The sequence below is a fragment of the Leucoraja erinacea genome, chromosome 3 (assembly GCF_028641065.1).
Source record: "Leucoraja erinacea ecotype New England chromosome 3, Leri_hhj_1, whole genome shotgun sequence".
Lineage (NCBI taxonomy): Eukaryota > Metazoa > Chordata > Chondrichthyes > Rajiformes > Rajidae > Leucoraja > Leucoraja erinaceus.
In genome coordinates, this window is record NC_073379.1 from 194501 (window position 1) to 202500 (window position 8000).

The following is an 8000-nucleotide window of genomic DNA, read 5'->3' on the forward strand; positions in this document are numbered from 1 at the left end:
CCGTACAAAAACCCGGACACCTAGTTTTCTCCTGCTCCAACCTACAAGCACCGTAGGAGAGGCCGTGTGAAGCAAATTCAAATGAAAGTTCACCGCTTAAAGTTGCATGGATTGTTTTGAGAAATGTCCAGCTGTCTTATTTTATATGAGTTTTAGAAGAACAGCGTTTAGCTTTATAAGTGACAGCGAAGAGTGTCCTGGGACATCCTCAGTTAGCAGTACATGCATCAGTTCTTGAAGAACGAAGTATTTGACATGGCATGTTTCACTGTGTATACTTACTGGGGAGAAGGCACCATGGTGACGGTAACCAGCGGTAAGAAACTTCATCCTATTCAGTATCTAGATGTATTCAGTTGTAATTTTATTCTATATTTCCAATGATTATATTAAATTGTTCTTCTACATTAATTACCCATTCATTGCAATGTTGGATCGATGTTGCTTTAGAATGTAATGTGATTCCGCTGCAGTGAGATTTAAACTTGCCTTATGTGCTATGACTTTCGATCCTTTGACTATGAAACAGATGTGATTTAGTTCCAAATTAGTGGGGAAATGTGCATCAACTTGCTTTCACTATGCTTTCTAATTGTTTGAGATTGTTGTGGTCCTTGATCTGCGATGCGTCGAACTGTAGTTTCTGATAAACAGCAGGTACTTTGTCTCAGTTTGTTTCTTCTCAGCGCATATGAAACAAACGACAGAAACGGATAAATCCTGGGTGTAAAATGTTCAAGTTTTTAAAGTGTATGTATTAATTGGTGGAATCGCCTTGATACCTTTAACCCAATCGCTAACACAACTTGCATGGAAGAAGTAAAAATATCTTGCAGCAAAACACAGAAGTGCAAGGTTCAGCGTCAGGGTTAATTGCGCAGTTATATATCTTGAAGTATAATGAATAGGAAGGAATAGTGGATGCTGATTTATGCGGACGATTGACACAAAGCTGGAGTAACTCTGCCTGTCCCGCGGAGTTACTCCAACTTGTTTTGTCTATCTTGAAGTACAATGAGTAGGCCATGTGAACCAATGTTACAGCAAAGCTAAGAAAGCAAAGTCCGTGAAACGCGATCTATAGAATGACAATGTACCGGGTGTACTAGGGACAGAGGAACTAGGGTAATGGAGGAACTGAAGGAAATTCACATTATATGGAAATGGTATCTATGTAATCCACTTGTATTGTGTTATTCGTCGTTATTTCAACAATGATTGGCTCTGTGGTTATGAATGCATTCTGGTGGTCTTTGGACAGAGATATTTGGATTTTTGCGAAGAGTTTCAGCAAATTTGTGTTATGCGATTCATCCCATCGGCGGTATGATTCAGCCGGTCATTGCGGGAGACGATATTGTTGCACAATTTGACATGTTTGTCCGTTCAATTCGAGTGGCAGCGACCGGGTATTGTTGGTGTATGAAGTGTCCGATTATGTTATTTCAATAAACGTAAAGAAGATATATGTTTAAAAATAAAAATAAGAATTTATTACTAGGAACAGTAAATGGTGCAAACGCCTAGAGGCTCACGCAGCCTGTGGCGAAAGACAAATCCCATAGAGGGGAGCCAAATGACAACTGGTAGCGACAGAGACCCGACTTCGTTCCCGAAATCAGGTGCAGACTGTGAGAACTGTGCGTTCTCCCTGTGGTTTCTTACTGGTGCTCCGCTTTCCTCCCACAACCCAAAGAGTGCAGGTTTGCAGGCTTATTGACCTGGGTGATTGACCCTGGTGGGTCGATGGTGGATGCGATAGTGCGATAACGTGGAACTTGTGTCGCCGTGGATTTGGTTGGCAGAAGGATCTATTTCTATGCTATATCTCTACTGAATTCGCCATGGTTTAGTCTCCCAACGATGGTCGACCTGGAAAATGCTTGGTTTTCTTTTTCCACAAATGCTGCCTAACCCAATGTGTTTTTATGCCAAAAGATCACGAGTTTTCCAATTTGGAACATGCGTTGAATGTAAAATGGGGAGATTTTGGAACAGCTGTAGTTATGGAATAATTTTTAATACATGGATTTATTAGAAAGATAATTTGAATTAATGTTTGTCTATGTCTCCCAATGTCATTTAAACATAAAATGTTCCTCTATTTATTAAGTTGCAAATGAAAAATGTCAGTTTTACGAATAGTTACGGTTAAAAAAAAGAAATTGGGAAATGAAATAGAATGTTGGAAACGAAATTTGTTCTGCTATTTTAGACAATAGACAAAAGGTGCAGGAGTTGGCCATTCGGTCTTCGAGCCAGCACCGCCATTCAATGTGATCAAGGCTGATCTTCCCCAATCAGTACCCCGTTCCTGCCTTCTCCCCATATCCCCTGACTCCGCTATCTTAATTTTAAAATATAAAACAGTGTATCCCACTAATCCTTGAACAGAGTGGGAATTGAAATCGATGGCTTAAAAGAGGGTTTAAGTGAGGTTCAAATTTACATTTGCATTTATTTCATTAAAACATTGATTTAGCAACCTTGTGCATTTTCACTATTAAAAGTAGACTACTATATGAATTAAAGCCTTCTCCTGTAAAAGTCACGAAGCAAACTAGATATTTTTTTAATAGATTGCAGGTTGTAATTTATAATTGGTATATTTTTTATTCGTTTCCTATCGGACAGAGATACAATGTTAATCATTCGTTCTTCAGTGCCGATGACATTGTAAACGTAAACTCGTTTTAAAGATGCTGGAAACGGAACTGAGCGTCATTGTATAAACATTAATTTTAATGGATTATTATTGAATTCATTAAGGCAATGGTGCACACAGACAAACATTGAAACCTGTGCCAACTTATTTAATTACGAAGTATTAACATGTTCTTATAATTTATATGCTACATTTAGTTTCCAGAAGTTGTGGTACATAGCCTTTATTAATTCAGATATTATATTGAGAGTTTTTTTAAATCCTTACCAATGCAATCTCACACGTTTTTAATCTGGTATGAATGTAATGTTCTTGTCGGCTGGTTTGCTTTTCGGAATTTACTTGCAATTACTGTCGGCACACAAATGATCGGTATATTTTCGTGAGTGATGGGACAACAAAATACAGTTTTTTAAAAAGTGACATTTTAAGTGTGTTATATGTCATTAAATAACAGAGCTACCATTTCAATCCCATCCACCCCCTTAGTTGGTTTCGTTCGATGGACGCATGTAAGGCCAAATTTCACAAACAAGATTGTGATTGTTTATTTTTGTCTTCTCCCATATTATGTACGGGAGCCCGATATGGGAAAACCCGCTATCCTTCCATTTTCTGTGATTTTGTCAGATAATCTTTGAACCATTTATAAAACAAAAACTCCTCCCTCTCCCTCCAAATCAAAAGTTTAGCCATGGGCACTCTCAGTGGCCCAAGCGAAACTTACCTAAATTATTTTATTTTAATTAAATAAATGCAAATGTAATTTTGAACGTCAGTCAAACCCTCTTTTGAACCATTGATTTGAATTCCCACTGTTCACGGATTAGTGGGATACCTGTTCTATAATTCAAATAGTGGAGAGAATGTCGTTTCCAACATTGCACATCGTTTCACCAATTTCCATTTAGTTGGGTACATGGGACAACCCCTGACATAGACTGGCTCCTATTCCCGAACTCTTCATCCTGTACCCAGACAGAACTAATCGACTTCATTGTCTACATACTTTGACCGTACGATCAAATTCACCGGGTCTATCCCCGACACATACCTCCCCTTTGTTCATCTTGCCGTCTCCATCGCAGGAGATAGACTATCGACTGATATAAATTACAAATCTACGGACTCCCACAGCTATCAGGACTACACCTCTTCCAACCTTGCCTCCTACAAATACTCTATGTCCTACTCCCAAATTCATCCGTCTCCGCGCAACTGCTCCCAAGATGAATTGTTCCATACCAGGATATCCGAGGTCCTCATTCTTTAGGGAGCGGGTATTTCCCACTTTTACCATAGACGAGGCCCTCACACGTCTTTGCACTGTATCACGTAGTTCCGCCCTTACTCAATCATCCCCAGTCGCAACAAGGAGTTTGGTGAGATTGTAACCCATAGGCCAACGTTAATTATAGCCACTGAGTATTGAGCATTCCTGAGAAACCCTGGGAATGTTACAGCAATTAATACTGGAGGCCTATCGATATATTTCCAACTCGAAATTGTACGTACGTTTGACAGTAACTGGCGGATACTGGCACTCCAAGAAGTTTTCAGCCAATGTTTTCCAAGGTGGGATCAAGGCGGAATGATTAACGAATAGTTTATGATACTCAGGTGAAGCTGCATGAAATAGAAAACTGCTTAACGAGTTTAACATTCATGTGGCCTTTCCTTTGCAGCGGCTCCATCCGCGCCCAGCCTCTTCATTCTCTTCACCTGCGAGGATCACGGCTCCAGTGGTTCGTTCACCTACGGTTGTTTGGTGTTGGGCTATTCCCCTGCAGGCGCCAGTGTTTCTTGGAAGAAAGATGATAAACAACTGACCACCGGAGTGAAGGACTACCCAGCACTGTTCAATAAGTTGGGAACTTACACGCGGATCAGCGAGTTAACCATCGCCGAGGCAGAAGCAGGGAGTGGCGACATCTCCTGCGTGGTTCAGCACAACCAAAACGAGTATAAAGAGCCTTTTCCAGGTTCGTGTTGTGGTGCAGCGCGAGGTCGAGGGTGGAGTTGAGAGTCGAGAGTCAAGAATGTTTTATTGTCGTATGTCCCAGATAGAACAATTAATGTTTTGCATGTATACATGCACACATACCCAAAACAAACAATAGTGCAATCATGATAATAATAATAGTATTGCAGTTCAGAGCACATGAGGTTGTAGTGTTTAATAGCCTGATGGCTGTGGGAAAGAAGCTGTTCCTGAACCTGGACGTTGCAGTTCTCAGGTTCCTGTACCTTCTTCCCGATGGCAGTGGTGAGATGAGTGTGTGGGCAGGATGGTGTGGGTCTCTGATGATGTTGGCTACCTTCTTGAGGCAGTGACTCCGATACATCCCTTTGATGATGGGGGGTCCGAGCCGGTGATGCAATGCGCCAGTGGTCACAACATTTTGCAGTCTTTTCCGCTCCCGGATGTTCAAGTTGCCGAACCAGGCCATGATGTAATCCATATAATTCGCGGGATTTGACAATTGGATATACGTACTTGACTTAATGTGCCCTGTTCGGTTTTATTCTTCATGTCATACTGACTGTCGAACGCTCATCTGAGCTCCACGATCCAACTAATCAAAGACAGTTCATGTCGATATAATGATGTGAAATTGTGGCTGCATCCACAGATGCCATGTAACAGCTGGAACACTGATGCAATTCCATTCTGAACTTAACTACCAAAGGCTTAAAGTCCCAATAGAATGTGACACATACCTTACCCGCCTAATTATTCCAGCCCTTTGCTTCTTTTTTTTTCCAATCAAACAACATCTGCTGTTGTTGTTTCGACAAAACGGTGAGTTTTGTTTCCAGGCACCGAGGGGCGAGAGCGATATTCACAATATCGAAGCACTGGCGTTCGTTCTTGTGACGGAACAAAAGGCGGCGCTTCAAATATCGAGACAATTTACCATTTGCAAAATCTGAAAAAAATTAAAATGTACTTGTAGAGAGCTTGAAAAGAGTGCCGATTAATTTATTATCATCACCAGCACATCCATATAATTCACGAGGTACTGATCCATCCGTAGATAGGTTACATGTTAACTCGCGAACAATCGAAGCGGCTGAGTGCATCATGTTGAGAACATTATCAAGAGTATTAAAAGCACAGACACAGTCATAAAGGACAAAAGCAGAAGTCGGCCCATCACATTCCTGTGACAACGACTTACCGAGTTATAATATCCCCATTTACGAGCACTCGATCTACCATGATAAACAAAGAATTTAGCAGCATCGAGGGAAGTCCAAGTCCAGGCTACTTTTAATCAGAAAGGGTGATTTTTTTTTGTTTTGTTTTTTCGGTCAAAATATTGGGTGTCATTATTATTCGACGATAGTTTATGAGCAATTCCAATGAAGTTTATTTTCTTTCAGAACTCGCGGTACAGCATCCTACCGTCACCATTGCCATAACTGCCCATGATGAAATCAAGCGCAGCAAAAAAGCGATCGCCGTGTGTTTGGTGAACGATTTCACTCCAGCGAAATTTACTGTGAACTGGCTGAAGAATGGCGCGCCATTGGATTCTGACATCGTCACCTCTCCCGCCTTCCAGGTGAACGGTAACGGTAACTTCTCGGCGACCAGCCAGTTGACATTCCCAGCTGGAGAGTGGTTCAGTGGTTCCGTCTATACCTGCCAAGTCGACCATGGAAAATATTTGAAAAGCCAAAACATCAGTAGGCCTGGAGGTAAGAAATACATCCGTTGTATGTCTCGGGATATTAGTGTAAACATTAGCGCTCACGGTGGTAGTATTTCACTGACATTGTGAAAGTCTATGTGTAGGAAGGAACTGCAGGTGCTGGTTTGCACCGAATGTAGAAACATCATTCCCGAGTAACAGCAGGTTAGGCATCGGCAGAGAAAAGGAACAGGTGACGATTCGGTTCGAGACACTTCTTCCGACTTGGAATCAGAGGAGAGGGAAACTAGAGTATGAGAGTGTACAAACAAATGAATGAAAGGTATGAAAAGAACAAATGAAAGCCAGCAACGATGAACAAGGAAAGTTCGAGGCCACATTGGTCCGTTGTTGCTCTGGAAATGGTGATAACGAGTAGATACAGAGTGAAACGAAACGGGGCCGCAGTGAAACTAGTCGGATGACGAGGGTGGGAGGTGGACGGAGAGACATGGAATGCAAAGGTTACTTGAAATTAGAAAAGTCAATATTGATACCTCTGAGTTTTAGGTTGCCGAAGCGAAATATGAGGTGGTGTTCCCCCAATTTGCGTTCAGCTTCACTCTCACAGTGGAGGAAGCCCAGGACAGAAAGGACAGCGTGGGAATGGAGTGGGATTTTAATGTGTTTGGCAAGCTGGTGATCGCCTAGGGCAAGGCGGACAGAGTGAAGGTGTTCAGCGAACCGAACGCCACAGTCTGCGCTTTGATTCACCGATGTACAGGAATCACATCTACAACAGCGGATACAGTGGTTGGTTGAGGTGCAAGTGAACCTCTGCCTCATCTGAAAGGACTGTCGGGGTCCGTGGATGAAGTGGTGTGAGTTACAGTACTCCAGCATTGAGTGCATATCGTGGTTTAGCCCATGTTGCGATCTCCCATTTCATTTATTGTGTCGTTCTCTGCACAGAGACGAATCAGTTCATGACGATTTAGGACCCATGCTCACAGAATCACTACTCAGAAGAGGTCATGTACACATTCAAGTTTTAGGGGTTGGTTGATTGGTGTAAACTTTCGATCCCGGTTACTCCTGCAAATGCTTATGTTCACATTAATGATTGCACCACAGATGGTATTCCCTGCGTTGACTTGAAGATTACAATGCTTCCCCCACCTGTTGAACAAGAGTTAATGGAGATGACCGTAACGTTAACCTGTCGGGTATCCCATGCACCTTATGGTATCACAGTATCTTGGAGCCACATGAAGAAACATTTGGAATCAGAGATCCAGCCCACAGGACATGAAGATATCGTAGAGAGCAAAGTCAACATTTCAACTCGTGACTGGCTGAGTGGGGATTATTTTGAATGCGAGGTGAGCCATGATGAAATGCCGACTCCAAAAAACTGGACGAATCAACTGGAACAAAGGTGAGCAGGTGTAGCTGCAGAGAGGTTCTGTGGGCCAGAGGTGACTGGTGCACTTTTCTTCTGAGATAAAGCTGAAATTAATGATTGAGATCACTCCATCGGCGAAGCAATATCTATACAAAATGAAATAGTGCTAAGATTTCACTGAGTCCTTGGTCAGAACTGCAAAAGCGAGAATACGAGATCACTTTGCATGAATTTGAGGTGAGGACAGGTTACTGGAAACATCGATGATAATTTGCGGCGAGAGTCAGTGTGC

The 8000-nt window shown here is 42.1% G+C and overlaps 1 pseudogene; it reads left to right on the top strand.

Moving 5' to 3' along the window:
* Positions 1-222: 222 nt before the first annotated feature.
* LOC129693678 (Ig heavy chain C region-like) overlaps positions 223-8000 on the top strand; it is a 9274-nt pseudogene continuing 1496 nt past the window's right edge.